At 43.2% G+C, this 13,740-nt stretch overlaps 1 protein-coding gene across 2 annotated transcripts in view; it reads left to right on the forward strand.

Annotated features, from left to right (window-relative positions):
* PCBD2 (pterin-4 alpha-carbinolamine dehydratase 2) overlaps positions 1–13,740 on the forward strand; it is a 69,065-nt gene that overhangs the window by 47,564 nt on the left and 7,761 nt on the right. Inside the window, exon 2 of one of the 2 annotated variants that reach the window (XM_056124651.1) lies at positions 11,522–11,577. The exons of the other annotated variant lie outside the window; for it this stretch is intronic. The gene's annotated coding sequence lies outside the window, so the exon portion shown is untranslated. The remainder of the gene's footprint in view (positions 1–11,521; positions 11,578–13,740) is intronic. 2 annotated transcript variants of the gene reach the window in all.

The following is a 13,740-nucleotide window of genomic DNA, read 5'->3' on the forward strand; positions in this document are numbered from 1 at the left end:
CCTGGGTTCAATTACTAATACCCCATATGGTCTCCCAATCCCTGCCATTAGTGATCCCTGAGCACAGCTGCATATGGCCCAAAAAACAAAAACAAAAAAAATAGTGTGAAATTTGTTTAGATTTTTTTTACATTAAAAAATCCTAAATGTAAAGGATTGAGAGTGGGCCAGATGGATAGTACAGGGGGTGGGGAAAGGAGCTTACCTTCATGTGGCTAACCCAGGTTCAATCTCCAATCAATCTTTCATTTGTACTTTTCCATTATCATGATTTATTTAGTTTATTTGTGCTTTCTTTTATATCTTGTTTTTAAACTAATTTTTCATTATATATATTTTAAAATTGCAGCTGTTAGATTCATCAGTCTTGCTATTTCCCCCTTCTAATTCATTTCCATATGCCTTTCTATTCATTTTTTGTTGGGGGGGACCTTACCACGAAGCGTGCAGGGACTGCTATGTGGCTCAGAGGTTGCTCCCAGCAGTGACTGGGGATAGAACTCAGGCTTCCCACATATGCCAGGCAAATACTCAGTCCTCTGGGCTATCCTTCTAGCCTCTTCATTTATGTTCTTTCCTGTACTCCCTGTTAATTTTGTCATTATGTATCTACCTTCTTGATTAGATGCCTAATTTTTATTCTTTGAAGTTCATTATTATTGATATGTTCCTTTAGATGTTTCCTATATATAGTGCTTATATTATCTAAGAATTTTAAAAGAAGGAATTACATTTTTTTTCCAGGTAGTAGTTTTTTTGTTACTTTTGTGAGTTGTTCTTGTTTTTAATTTGGGGTGTGGAATGATCTCTAGCAGCACACATGGAACCATGTGTGGTACCAGGGATTTGAAGCAGGGTTGGCTGCATACAAGGCAAGCATCTCAACCCCTGTGCTATCTCTCAGGCTCCTCTTTTTAACTTTACTAAAGGAAGTTACCATACAATTTATACTTTTTAGAATGTATTTGAGTATATTACCAGTTTTCGCGCAGTGCAGAGTCTCCTGCCCCCGCACCTGGCTGTCCTCACCGGGGCCCCTTGAAGGGGAGCGGGTTGAGTTTCCCTCCCCGCCCCGACCAGGGCTCCGGCAGCCGAAGACCTCCAGAACCAGCTACCACCATGCTGAGATGACTCTCCACACACATGAAGGTACTGGCAGAGGAACAAAGACATGCGGGTCCCAGGGCTGAGATCTCCAAGCCTACTCGGATAGGGGCTGAGCATCCTCCACCCAGATCCTCCCACCTTCCAGTAGGCAGGGGTCACACCCACCAACTGGCCCCTTGGCTTTTGTAATCCCATCAACGGCCAAGATCCAGAGACTATAAAACTCAGCTCCCGGAAGCATGTGGCCGCATTTGCGGCCGCGCGACATCTTATTATTACTTTGGACAAACCCGGCAGGCTACCGAATGTAACCTGCCCACACAGCAGAGTCTGGCAAACTCCCCGTGGCGTACCCAATATGCCAAATACCAGTAACAATGATGGGTCTCATTCTCCTAAGCCTGAAAGAGCCTTGAATATGGCACTTTTTAAAAATCTCAGGTTTAGGACGAAGGAGACGTTACTGGAGCCTGCTCCAGGCAATCCACGAACAACAGGATGGTTGTGATCATCGTGATCGTGACCAGTTTTTAAGAATATAAAATACAGCAAGTTGTTTTTTTTTAATTTTTAGCTTTCAAAGTACTTTATGTTTTTAATTGAATCACTGTGAGATAGACCCTAATAAAGCTGTTCATGATTAGGTTTCAGTTGTACAGTGTTCCAACATCCATCCCTCCACCAGTGTACATTTTCAAGCACCAGTGTCTCCAGGTTCCCTCCCATCACCCCCCTCTACCTACCCCCCAGCCTGCCTCTTTGCCTCTCTTTTCTCTCTCTCTCTCTCTCTCTCTCTCTCTCTCTCTCTCTCTGGCATTATGGTTTGCAATACAGATACTGAAAGGTTATCAGAAATATCCCTTTACCTAGCAAGTAGTTTTTGTTTTGCTGGGAGTGGGGGCACACCTGGTTGTATTCAGGGCTTATTCCTGGTTCTGTGTTTAGGGATCACTTCTTGTAGGGCTCAGTGCTGGGGATTGCAGTGAGCTGGCTGTGTGCAATGCAGGCACCTTACCCGATGTGCTGTATCTCTGGCCTCTGCCTTTTAAATAATATATTTAAATATTCCATATCTCTACTTTGTCTACTTAAGCTACTTGTGGATTAAGGGATGAAAATCACATCTATGACTAATTCTGTTTGTTCTGTATGTCCTATCATTTCTTCTCACTGATTTTGATGATGTATTATTTGTAGTATAAATATTCATAATTATTCAATCTTCATTGTGGATATTCCTTTTAATTATAATTACCTACATGATATGTGTGTGTGTGTGTGAGAGAGAGAGAGAGAGAGAGAGAGAGTGAGTGTAGGAGCAAGATAGTCTTCATAGAATGCAACCAACTTAGAAGTGAGGGGAGATTGGAGAGGTAGTATAATAGGGAAGTCACTTGTCTTGAATGTGGCTGACCCAGGTTTGATTCATGATACAATACAGGGTAGGGTTCCCTGAGCCTGCCAGGAATGATCCCTGAGCACAGAGCCAGAAGGAAGCCCTAAACACTGCTGGGTGTAGCCAAAAGCAAAGAAATTAAAAAATGTATTTTTATGGGTTGGAGAGATAATACATCAGGCAGGACGCACTTGCCTTACATGCTGCTGACCTGGATTGATCCCTGACGCCCACTCCCAAGTCCTGCCAGGAGTAATCCCTGAGCACAACCAGGTGTGGTCCAAAAATGAACAAATGAAAAAATAAATGCAAGGAAAGAAAAAAATCAGAAAGTTTTTTTGGGGGGTGTCTGGACTGATAGTATAGTGGGTAAGTTGCTTGCTTGCCTTGCATGCCTCCAGCCCTGATCTGATTCCCCAGTAACCTATATGGTCCCCTGAGCACTACCAGAAGTGACCCCTGAGCTTTGAGCCAGGTGTAAGCCTGAGCACCACAGGGTATGGCTCAAAAACAAACAAAAAAGGTTGTGAGGAGAGAAAAAGAGAGGAAGTACATGTTCAAGAGAGAACATGGACTTCTCCAGAGAGGAAAACGAAAGCAAAGAGAGATCAGACAAACTATAGAGATACATGTTCAAGAGAAAACACTGGCTTAAAAATATTCAGTATGACTTCTTTAATATACATATGTATATGTACACCTGTATATACTGGATTCGGGGCCATACCCATTGGTGCTCAAGATTACTTTTTCTCTGGCTCTGTGCTCAGGAATCACTCTTTTATTTTATTTATTTATTATTTTTATTGAATCACCGTGAGATAGTTACAAAGTTTTCTTGATTGAGTTTCAGTCATACAATGATTGAACACCCCTCCATCCACCAGTGCATATTTTCCACTATCACTCCCCCCCGCCCCCCCCCCCACACACATACCATCCCAACCCTCCCCCTGCCTCTATCAATTTCCCCCATACTCCCTTTCTACTTTTGGGCATTATGATTTGCAGTACAGATACCAAGAGGTCATCATATTTGATCCTTTATCTGCTTACATCTCCCATCCTGATCGATTCCTCCAACTGTCATTGACTTAGTGATCCCTTCTGTTTTCCAGCTGCCTTCTCCCCCAGCTCATGAGGCAGGCTTCCAACCATGGAGCAATATTCCTGGCCCTGTCTCTACTGTCCTTGGTGTCAGTCTCATATTATGTTATTTTATAACAGGAATCAGTCTTGGCAAGCTCTGGTGACCATATGGGTGCTGGGGATTGAACCGGGGTCAAACATATCATAAGGCAAGCACCCTGCTTGCTGCTGTCCCACTCCAGTTCCTAGATGTTTTTCTAAATAGTGTTTATGTCTTTTGTTGTTTTGGTGCCACACCCAGCTCTGTTGGGTATCTGTCGGTATCTGTACTGCAAACCACCCAGAGTTTATTCTTTCTCTGGCTCAGGGGTCACACTTCATGGTGCTCAGGAGACCACATGGGGTGCTGAAGATGAACCTGGGCCAGCCATGTGCAAGGCAAGCACCCTGTCTGCTGTCCTATATCTGTGATGCTGACTATGTCTTTTAATTTCTAGTGATTGAGTTCTGCTTTATGATTCACTGTCACACCCTGTCCTCCCGTTGTTCATCAATTTGCTTGAGTGGACACCAGTAACGTCTCCATTGTGAGACTTGTTGTTTCTGTTTTTGGCATATTGAATACGCTGCGGGGAGCTTGCCAGGCTTTGCCATGCAGGAGGGATACTCTCGGTAGCTTGCTGGGCTCTCCAAGAGGGACAGAGGAATCGAACCCCGGTCAGCAGCGTGCAAGGCAAACGCTCTACCCGCTGTGCTATCGCTCCAGCTCAATATTCACTATCACGATCACGACCATCCTGTTGTTCATCGATTGCCTCGAGCAGGCCCCAGTAATGTCTCCTTCGTCCTAGCCCTGAGATTTTTTTTTAAAAGTGCCATATTCAAGGCTCTTTCAGGGTTAGGAGAATGAGACCCATCATTGTTACTGGTATTTGGCATATTGGGTATACCACGGGGAGTTTGCCACACTCTGCCATGTGGGCAGGTTACATTCGGTAGCCTGTCAGTTTGTTCAAAGTAGGAATGAGATGATAAGATGTCGCGCAGCCGCTAATGCTGAGTGTGATAATCTCTGGATCCTGGCCGTTGTTGGGGTTACACGGCAGTTGATGGGTGTAACTGTCTAGCTACTGGCAGGTCCAGTCCCAAACCGTGCAGGCTTGGAGATCTCAGTCCCGGGTCCCACACACCTGGGTTCCTCTGCCAGTTCTTTTATGCGTGAGGCTCATCCAAGTGTGTGGAGAGTGGTCCCAGCATGGCCTTGGCTGGGGCCCGGAGGTCTTCAGCTGTTGGGCCCTGGTGGAGAATTTATATTTATAGTGAATTTATATTCACTATAAATTTAAAATTATAAATCGTTTTCTTTTTTAAATTTTTATTAAAATTTTTTTGATAAGACACTGATTTGCAATGTTTATGATAGCATACAATGTTCCAGGGCTTGAGCGATAGCACAGCATGTAGGGCGTTTGCCTTGCATGCAGCCAACATGGCTGACCTGAGTTCGATTCCTCTGCCCCTCTCCAAGAGCCTGGCAAGCTACCGAGAGAATCTCACCCGCACGGCAAAGCCTGGCAAGCTACCCGTGACATATTCGATATGCCAAACACAGTAAGTCTCACAATGTTACTGGGCCCACTCAAGCAAATCAGTGAACAATGGGAGGATAGTGACAGTGACAATGACAATGTTCCAAACACTATCCCCCAGCAGTGTCCCTCCCTCCACCAATGTCCCCAGGTTGCCCTCCATCCCCCAGCCTACTCCCTTGGCAGGTATAACAGATTTATTTCATATTACTTGCTCTAACTATACTTGAAGGAATGGCAAATGGAATTATCAATAAAATTCATTTTGTGATGGTTGATTGCTAAGTGATTTATTAATTTATTTATTACTCTTTGGGTCATATCCAGCAATGCTCAGGGGTTATTCCTGGCTCTGCACTTAGGAATTACTTCTGGCAGTGCTTGGGGAACCATATGGGATGCCAGGAATTGAACCCAGGTTGGTTGCGTACAAGGTAAATACCCTACCTGCTGTACTATCGCTCCGATTGCTAAGTGATTTAACCAATATAATCACTTAATCACTTAATCCCCGTTATTCATCGATTTATTCGAGCGGGTGCCAGTAACGTCTCCATTCATCCCGGTTGCGTGCTAGCGTAGCCCAATGGTATCTGTTCGTTTTAGGAACATGTAGAGCCTCAAACCGATCATTTAGGGTCTTGACGAAGAAGTCTGACCATCTTATAGGTGGGCGTCCACGTGATCTTTTGATGTCTCGTGGAATCCAATTCAGTAATGGCTCTAGTCCAGCGGTTGTCTGTAAACCTCATTACATGTCCAGCCCATCTGATTTTTGATGTCTTGGCAAATGAGACAGCGTCTCTGATTCTTGAGCGTTGACGAAGATCAGAACTCCGGATTCTATCTCTCATTTGAGTGAATCGTGATATTCCAAGCATAGTTCTTTCGATTCCTCTTTGAGAGACCCGAATAGTGTTCTCATCCTGTTTTCGTAGGGTCCAGGTCTCTGAGGCATATGTTAATGCAGGAAGAATAGTGGAATCAAAGAGATGTGCTCGTAGTTGGAGGTTCTTTGTCCTTTTAGTTATTTCTTCAATGCTCTTGAAGGCATTCCAAGCCGCTCTCTTCCTCCTGCGTAACTCAGGTGCCAGGTCATTCATCATGTTGATTTCTTGACCTAAGTATATATAAGTATATATAAGCTGGCATCTGCTGCATCCATTGAAGACCTTATGGTACAAGCACGAAAGATCAAGTACGACATCATTGGTCTGACCGAAACGAGAAGACATCAATCCCATCATGCTGTTTTCGACACTGGAGAAGAACTGTTCCTTGGAACATGTGATAAAAGAGGCGTCGGTGGTGTCGGTATCCTTGTCAACACAAACTTAGTCACAAGCATTGATTCATTTGAATGCCTAACAACCCGAATCGGACGATTACACTTGAATAAATGTGGCTCACTACCGGCAGTTTCTATCTTTGTTGTCTACGCACCAACATCCAGTTATGGTGAAAAAGAAACTGAGAAATTCTACATGGAGCTGGAGAAATTCTATAAAGAAGATCACACCTTCTACAAGATCATTGTCGGTGATTTTAATGCCAAGATAGGACCAAGAAGATCAGTCGATGAACTCCACATCGGAACCCATGGCCTGGAATGGAACGAACAAGGTGACAGACTGTCTGAGTTCATCATGTCAACCAAAACCTTCCATGGTAACTCACAATTCCAAAAGGCTGAATCTAAACGTTGGACATGGGAGTCTCCCGATGGACGGTTCCACAATGAAATAGACCACATCATATTCAATCGGCGGTTTTGCCTAACCGATGTTGCTGTTGTCCCAAAATTCCAAACGGGATCAGACCACCGTCTTCTTCGTGCAAAATTCTACCTCACAGAACGAGGAGAAAAGAATGCAAGGTTTAAGAAGAAGACTCCCAGAACAACCACCAACTGGGAACTCTTTGGCTCTGTTGCAGCAACGTGGGAAGATGCCGTCATTGACAACATTGATGAGGAATACGATCGAATGATTCAGCACCTCCATGATTGTGCAAGGAATGCCAAGAGAGAGATAACCACAAAAAACCGTCTTTCTTCGAACACTCTTGAACTTATTCGCCAACGTGGCGTGGCACGTGCCTCAGGCAACCACAAGCAAACGTCCGAACTGGCAAAACAGTGCAGAAAAGCCATCAAGGATGACCTCAAAAACAGGAGAGCAGCAGTACTGGTAGATGCAGCAGAAGCTGGGAAAAACATTCGTAATGCCCACCTGTCCTTCACCAACTACAAAACCAAGATGACTGCCCTCCGACATCATGATGGATCTATCACATCTTCCAGAAGGGCAATGGAGAAGATTATTCATGAATTCTACTCAGATCTCTTTAATAGCCACATCCACTTGCCCACATACCACATACCACATGATGGATATGTCGTTCCCAATGTTCTCCCTTCCGAAATCCAACATGCCATCTCGTCGGTAAAGAAACAAAAAGCACCTGGCCCAGACAAGATCAGACCTGAACACCTGAAGAACTTACCATCAGTACTCATCAATACATTAGCTCGACTCTTCACACGCTACCTGTCTGAATGCAAGGTTCCATCCCAATGGAAAACCAGCAAGACTGTACTACTATACAAGAAAGGAGACATCCACGACATTGGCAACTATCGCCCAATCTGCCTATTGTCTGTCATCTACAAACTATTCACTCGAGTCATCCTGAATAGGATTAGCAGAACACTAGATGAAGGACAACCATGTGAACAAGCTGGATTCCGAAAAGGATTCAGTACCATCGACCATATCCACACAATAACCAAGCTCATTGAGGTATCTCGGGAGTTCAAGATGCCGCTCTGTCTAACGTTCATTGATTTAAAGAAGGCCTTTGATTCTGTTGAGACGGAAGCGGTCATGGAAGCCCTAGCCAATCAGGGCGTACAAACTCAATACATCAGGATCCTTCGTGAGCTCTATTGCGGATTCACTACCAAGATCTCACCATTCTACAAAGAAGTAATCATCCATATCAAGAGAGGGGTTCGGCAGGGTGATACCATTTCACCAAAACTCTTCAGTGCCACCCTCGAGAACATCATGCGACGACTAGAATGGGAAAACATGGGAGTGAAGATAGATGGTCGGCAACTACACCACCTCCGCTTTGCTGATGACATCGTTCTAATAACACCAAACATCAGCCAAGCGGCACAAATGCTTGCGGACTTTGACCGTGAGTGTGGAAAGGTTGGACTACAGCTGAATCTTACGAAGACAATGTTTATGAGAAACAGCCTTGTTCCTGACGCTCCATTCGCTCTCAACGGAACCACCATCTCCGAATGCAACAGTTATATATACTTATAACCAATATAAATAAGACATTTATTCATTATTGACAATGTATTATTGTATTATATTCCTCTGCAAGCTAGGAGTAAACATACTTTTTTAAAAAAATTTTTATTAGTGAGACACCATGAGGTACAGTTGTAGACTTACAATTTTTGTGCTTGGGTTTCAATTATACAACGATCAAATACCCATCCCTCCACCAGTGCCCATTTTCCACCACCACAGATCCCAGTATCCCTCCCACCCCCCATCCTCCCCATCCCACCCTGCCTCTGTGGCAGGACATTCCTTTGGGTGTTGTGGTTTGCAAAAGAGGCATTGAGTGGCAATCATGTTCGGTCTATAGTCAACTTTCAGCATGCTTCTCCCATCCTGGGAAGATCCTCCCCACACCCTTTATTTGGTGCTCCCTTCTCTATCTGAGCTGCCTTTTCCCCTAGCATGTGCTTCTGGCCTCCAAGCCATGGAGTAAACCTCCTGGTACTAATCTCAGCTACTCTTGGGTGTTAGTCTCCTATTTTGTTACTTTATGTTCCCCAGATGAATGCAGTCTTACTATGTCTATCCCTCTCTTTCTGACTCATTTCGCTTAGCATGATACTTTCCATGTAGTACCACTTGTATGTAAATTTCATGACTTCATCTTTTCTAACAGCTACATAGTACTCCATTGTGTAGATGTCACAAACCAGTCATCTGTTCTTGGGCACTCAGGTTTTTTCCAGATTCTGACTTTTGAAAAGAGTGTTGCAATGAACAAACAAGTGAAGAAAACATACCTTTCTTAATCTAGTAGAGGGCAACCATATTCACCATTAATGAGTGCCATATTCAATGCCACATGATGGGCACTTTGTCCTGTCCTTTAGAGAAGCTCTTTAATACCCACCTCTTGTAAAACTGGTTTCAAGGCTGTGAATTCCCTATGCTGTTGCCTGTTTATGGAACTCTATTGTTCCCTTAAATCTGAATGATAATCTAATTGGATAGAGTGTTCTTCATAACATGTCTATTCCCTTGAGTTTTTGTATTCTATCCTTCTATACTCTCTGGCTCATAGAGTTTCTTTGATAGACCTGCCATATGTCTATGAGATCTTCTTTGTGTATAAGCTTCTTTTATGATCTTGCTGCTTTCAGTTTTCTGTCTCTGTCTTTGGATTTTGTCATTTTGAGTATAGTGTGTCTTAGAGTTTTCCTAGTTGGTCTATTTTTGCTGGGACTCTTTGGGCCTCTTAGATCTTGATAACTATATTCCTTAACTCTTGGAAATTCTTATTGATGATTTCTTTAACCATTGTTTCTCTATCACATTTGCTTTCCTGTTTTTCAGGGACTGTAATGATTTTCATATTGTTCCTCTTGAACTCATCCCATAGTTCTCTCGAGTGCTGTTCATTTCTTTTCAGGCTATTTTCCACTGTCTTCCATTTCTTAATAATTTCTTCCTCTCATCTTGGAGATCCTTATCTTTTGCCTAGCTTCTCTTATTCTGCTAATTCAGAGCTTCCCTATTGATTTTTTTAAAAAAATACTACCCACCATGTTCTTTATTTCCGATTGTAGTAATGTTTTCATTTTGAGTTTTATACTTTCTTGTGCTTTCTGACTGACTACCTGTGCCATCATTTCTTTGAGCTCATTGAACATCTTCATCATGGAGGCACTAAAGACACTCAGGATTTACTAGTGTTGTTTATGTCTTCAGTGATGATTTGCTCATTGAGCTTGGTGGGCTTCTAATGTTTCCCTCATCGCTTTTCTGGTGTTCTTGCTGAGCTAGGTTTGAATCTCTGCAGTTAGACTCCTCAGAATAGCAGAGCAGCGAGCTGTGGTAAGGGCCCGTGTATATGGTGCAGGTTGGGTGTGGAGTCTCTTGGGGAAGGGAGGAGCTCTGCCACCTGTACCGGATTAGTCCCAGTGGTGTCTGGAGGCAAGCCACACCTGGAATCGAGGAACAGCTCTATGAAGGTCCATAAAGTTCTAAAGTCATTAGATTTAGGCTCTTGACACTTAATTTGTTGTAAAGCTGTATTTAGTCTTATGAAACATAATAGTGGAGCTGAAGTGATAGTACAGTGGTAGGACGCTTGCCTTGAATATGGCCAACCCAGGTTTGATCCCCAGCATTTCATATGATCCCCTGAGCTCCCCAGGAGTGTTTCCTGAGTGCCGAGCTAGGAATAACCCCAAAGCACCACCCGGTGTGATTCAAAAATAACCACGACAAAAAAGTGACAGAAACAACTTAAGTTTTTCTTCCTTCTTTTAAATCCAAATATGGGAGGGTGGGGTGGCAGGGAGATAGATAAAGAGAGCTAGAGTCACATGAGGACATTGAATTCATTCTGTGACATAACATGGTCCCCTGACCTGCTGGACTTGACCTCTGAGCACCTCTAAGAATCCCAACCTTTAATAATCCCAATTTGATAGTGTTTTCTTTGTCTCATTTGAATTGTGTTTTTCTTTAGTTGTTTATGTTTCCATATAACAAACTATCCTCTATTTCTTTAGTGCTTAGATTTTATTTTTTAGATGGCGTCTTCACTACTAAATAATATAAAAAGTAATTGCAAAATTGCTTGTGTGGGTTTTTTTGGTGAGGAATATTTGGTGGCCCCACCTGGTGATAATCAGGAATTACTCCTAGCTCTGCTAAGTGCTCCTGAGCACTCCTAAGCAGTGCTCAGGGGACCATGTGGTACCAGGGATTGAGCTGAGGTCAGTTGCATGCAAGGCAAGTGCCTCTACCTCTGTGCTATCTTTTTAGTCCAGTTAATAAATATTTTTTTAAATTTTTAGTGCTTATGTTTTGTACCTTTAAATATCTATATCTGCATATATATACATATGTATATATACTTCCATGCTTTATCAGTTTTCAAAATTCTTAAAATTTTTATTTGTTTTCCCCATTACTTTTCAACCTGTTTAATGGTACTATGGTATTACATAGTGTTTGGGTTCTATTCTGTGACTTAATTCCCACAGCTGTTTTACTTACTCGTTTAGCCACATCCCCAGTGTTGCTCAAGGCTGGACTTCCTGGTGCCGGGGAGCCACTCCAGGTATGCTCTGGGATGTGCCATGCCAGTCCTTCCTCCAAGAAGAGATAGTACACAGAGGGGTGGGGAGGGCGCTTGCCTTGCAAAATACCGACCCGGGGGCTAGCCCTGACTCCCATGAGGTTCCCTAAATTCCTGAGCTCTTCCAGGAGTGATTCCTGAATGCAGAGCCAGGAGTAAGCCCTGAGCATCACTGGGCATGACCCAGACACAAACAAAAAAGCATTCCTACATCTGAATGAATTTATTGCTCATAGCCAGTAACTTTGGTGTAGTTTCTCGAGCTCTTACTTATATGCTCTCTTGTAATCCTTTTTCCAGGACAATGAATGGGACCTATGCTCGTTCTCTGAGTCACTGCATTAAAAACTTTCCTCTTGTTCTCTGGGGGCAGTAGCTCTCTAGGAACTGCAGAGCCTCTATGAATGCAGGAGGCTCAGGTTTCATCCCCAGCACCACATGGTCCCCGTGGTGCCATGCCAGGAATAGCCCCTAGAACTTCAAGCTGTGGCCCCAGAGCAAACAAACAAATTGTCCCTATATAACTTTTGAGCAGTAGTTTATCTGGGTATAAAATTCCTCACACTTCCATTTCTTAAAATTTTTATAAGGCATTGTGCCTCTTATTTCTTTGTTGTATGTCATAAGTGGAAATGACGTCAACCATACTCTCTTCATCCTTAAAGTTATAGTCATATTGTTGGAGTGGATGACAAGAGAATATTTATTAGGATGTGTAAATAGCTTAATTCTTCAGGTGTCCAAATTTCAATCTTTTGTTTCTGGGGATTTTTAAAATTACATTAGCATTTGTTGTTATCTAATTGACAACAATTTTCTCTATTTTATCTACTTTGTGTTTTCTCTTTATTATTTTCTAATTCCACATAAATTATTTCTGCTTCATTTTGCCTTTTGTCTCAGTCTCTTCTCTAAGCTTCTTATTGTGTTATAAGTGGTGTCTGTTCTGCCAAAGGCTGTTTGCAGTTTTCTTTGATAGAGTGGTTGTAGAAAAAGCCTGTATTTTTAGTCAGATTTTAGGTCCCAACTGGCATCCTGGTAACAAGTAGGGAGGGCTGTTAAAAGAAATCTTTGAAAGGATGCAAAATGTTTTTACCATTTGTCAATTTTGCTATTTAGTTATATTCCTTCTTTATTATATTTATTTATTTATTGAATCACTGTGGGAAAAGTTACAAAGCTTTCAGGTTTAAGTCTCGGTCATGCAATTATCAAACACATTTCCCTTCACCGGGTGCTGTTTGTTTCTTTACCGACAAAATGGCGTGTCGGATTTCAGAAGGGAGAACGTTGGGAACGACATATCCATCCTGTGGAATTTGGTATGTCGGCAAGTGGACATGGCTATCGAAGAGATTTGAGTAGAAGTCATGGATAATCTTCTCCATTGCCGTTCTGGAGGATGTGATGGATCCATCAGGACGTCGGAGGGCAGACATCTTGGTCTTGTAGTTGGCGAAGGACAGGCGGGCGTTACGAATACTTTTCCCGGCTTCTGCCGCATCTACCAGTACTTCTGCTCTTCTCTCTTTGAGGTCTTCCTTGATCGCATCTCTGCACTGCTTTGCGAGCTCGGACGTTAGCTTGCGGTTGCCTGAGGCATGCGCCAAACCACGCTGGCGAATTAGCTCAAGAGTTTTCGAAGATAGGCAATTTTTTGTGGCTATCTCTCTCTTGGCGTTCCTCACATATTCATGGAGGTGCTGAACCAGTTGATCGTATTCCTCGTCAATGTTGTCAACAATGGCATCTTCCCATGTTGCCGCAATAGTACCAAAGAGTTCCCAGTTGGTGGTCATTCTGGGAGTTCTCTTTTTGAACTTTGCAGCCCTTTCTCCCCGCTCTGTGAAGTAGAATTTTGCACGAAGGAGACGGTGGTCCAGGATCCTCCGTGAGCTGTATTGCGGATTCACTACCAGGATCTCACCATTCTACAAAGAAGTGATCGTTGATGTCAAGAGAGGAGTGCGGCAGGGTGATACCATTTCACCGAAACTCTTCAGTGCCACCCTCGAGAACATCATGCGACGACTGGAATGGGAAGGAATGGGAGTGAAGATAGATGGTCGGCAACTACACCACCTCCTTGCTGATGACATTGTTTTTATAACACCAAACATCAGTCAAGCGGCACAAATGCTGGCC

This window comes from Sorex fumeus, unplaced genomic scaffold (genome assembly GCF_029834395.1).
Source record: "Sorex fumeus unplaced genomic scaffold, SorFum_2.1 ptg000051l, whole genome shotgun sequence".
Classification (NCBI taxonomy): domain Eukaryota; kingdom Metazoa; phylum Chordata; class Mammalia; order Eulipotyphla; family Soricidae; genus Sorex; species Sorex fumeus.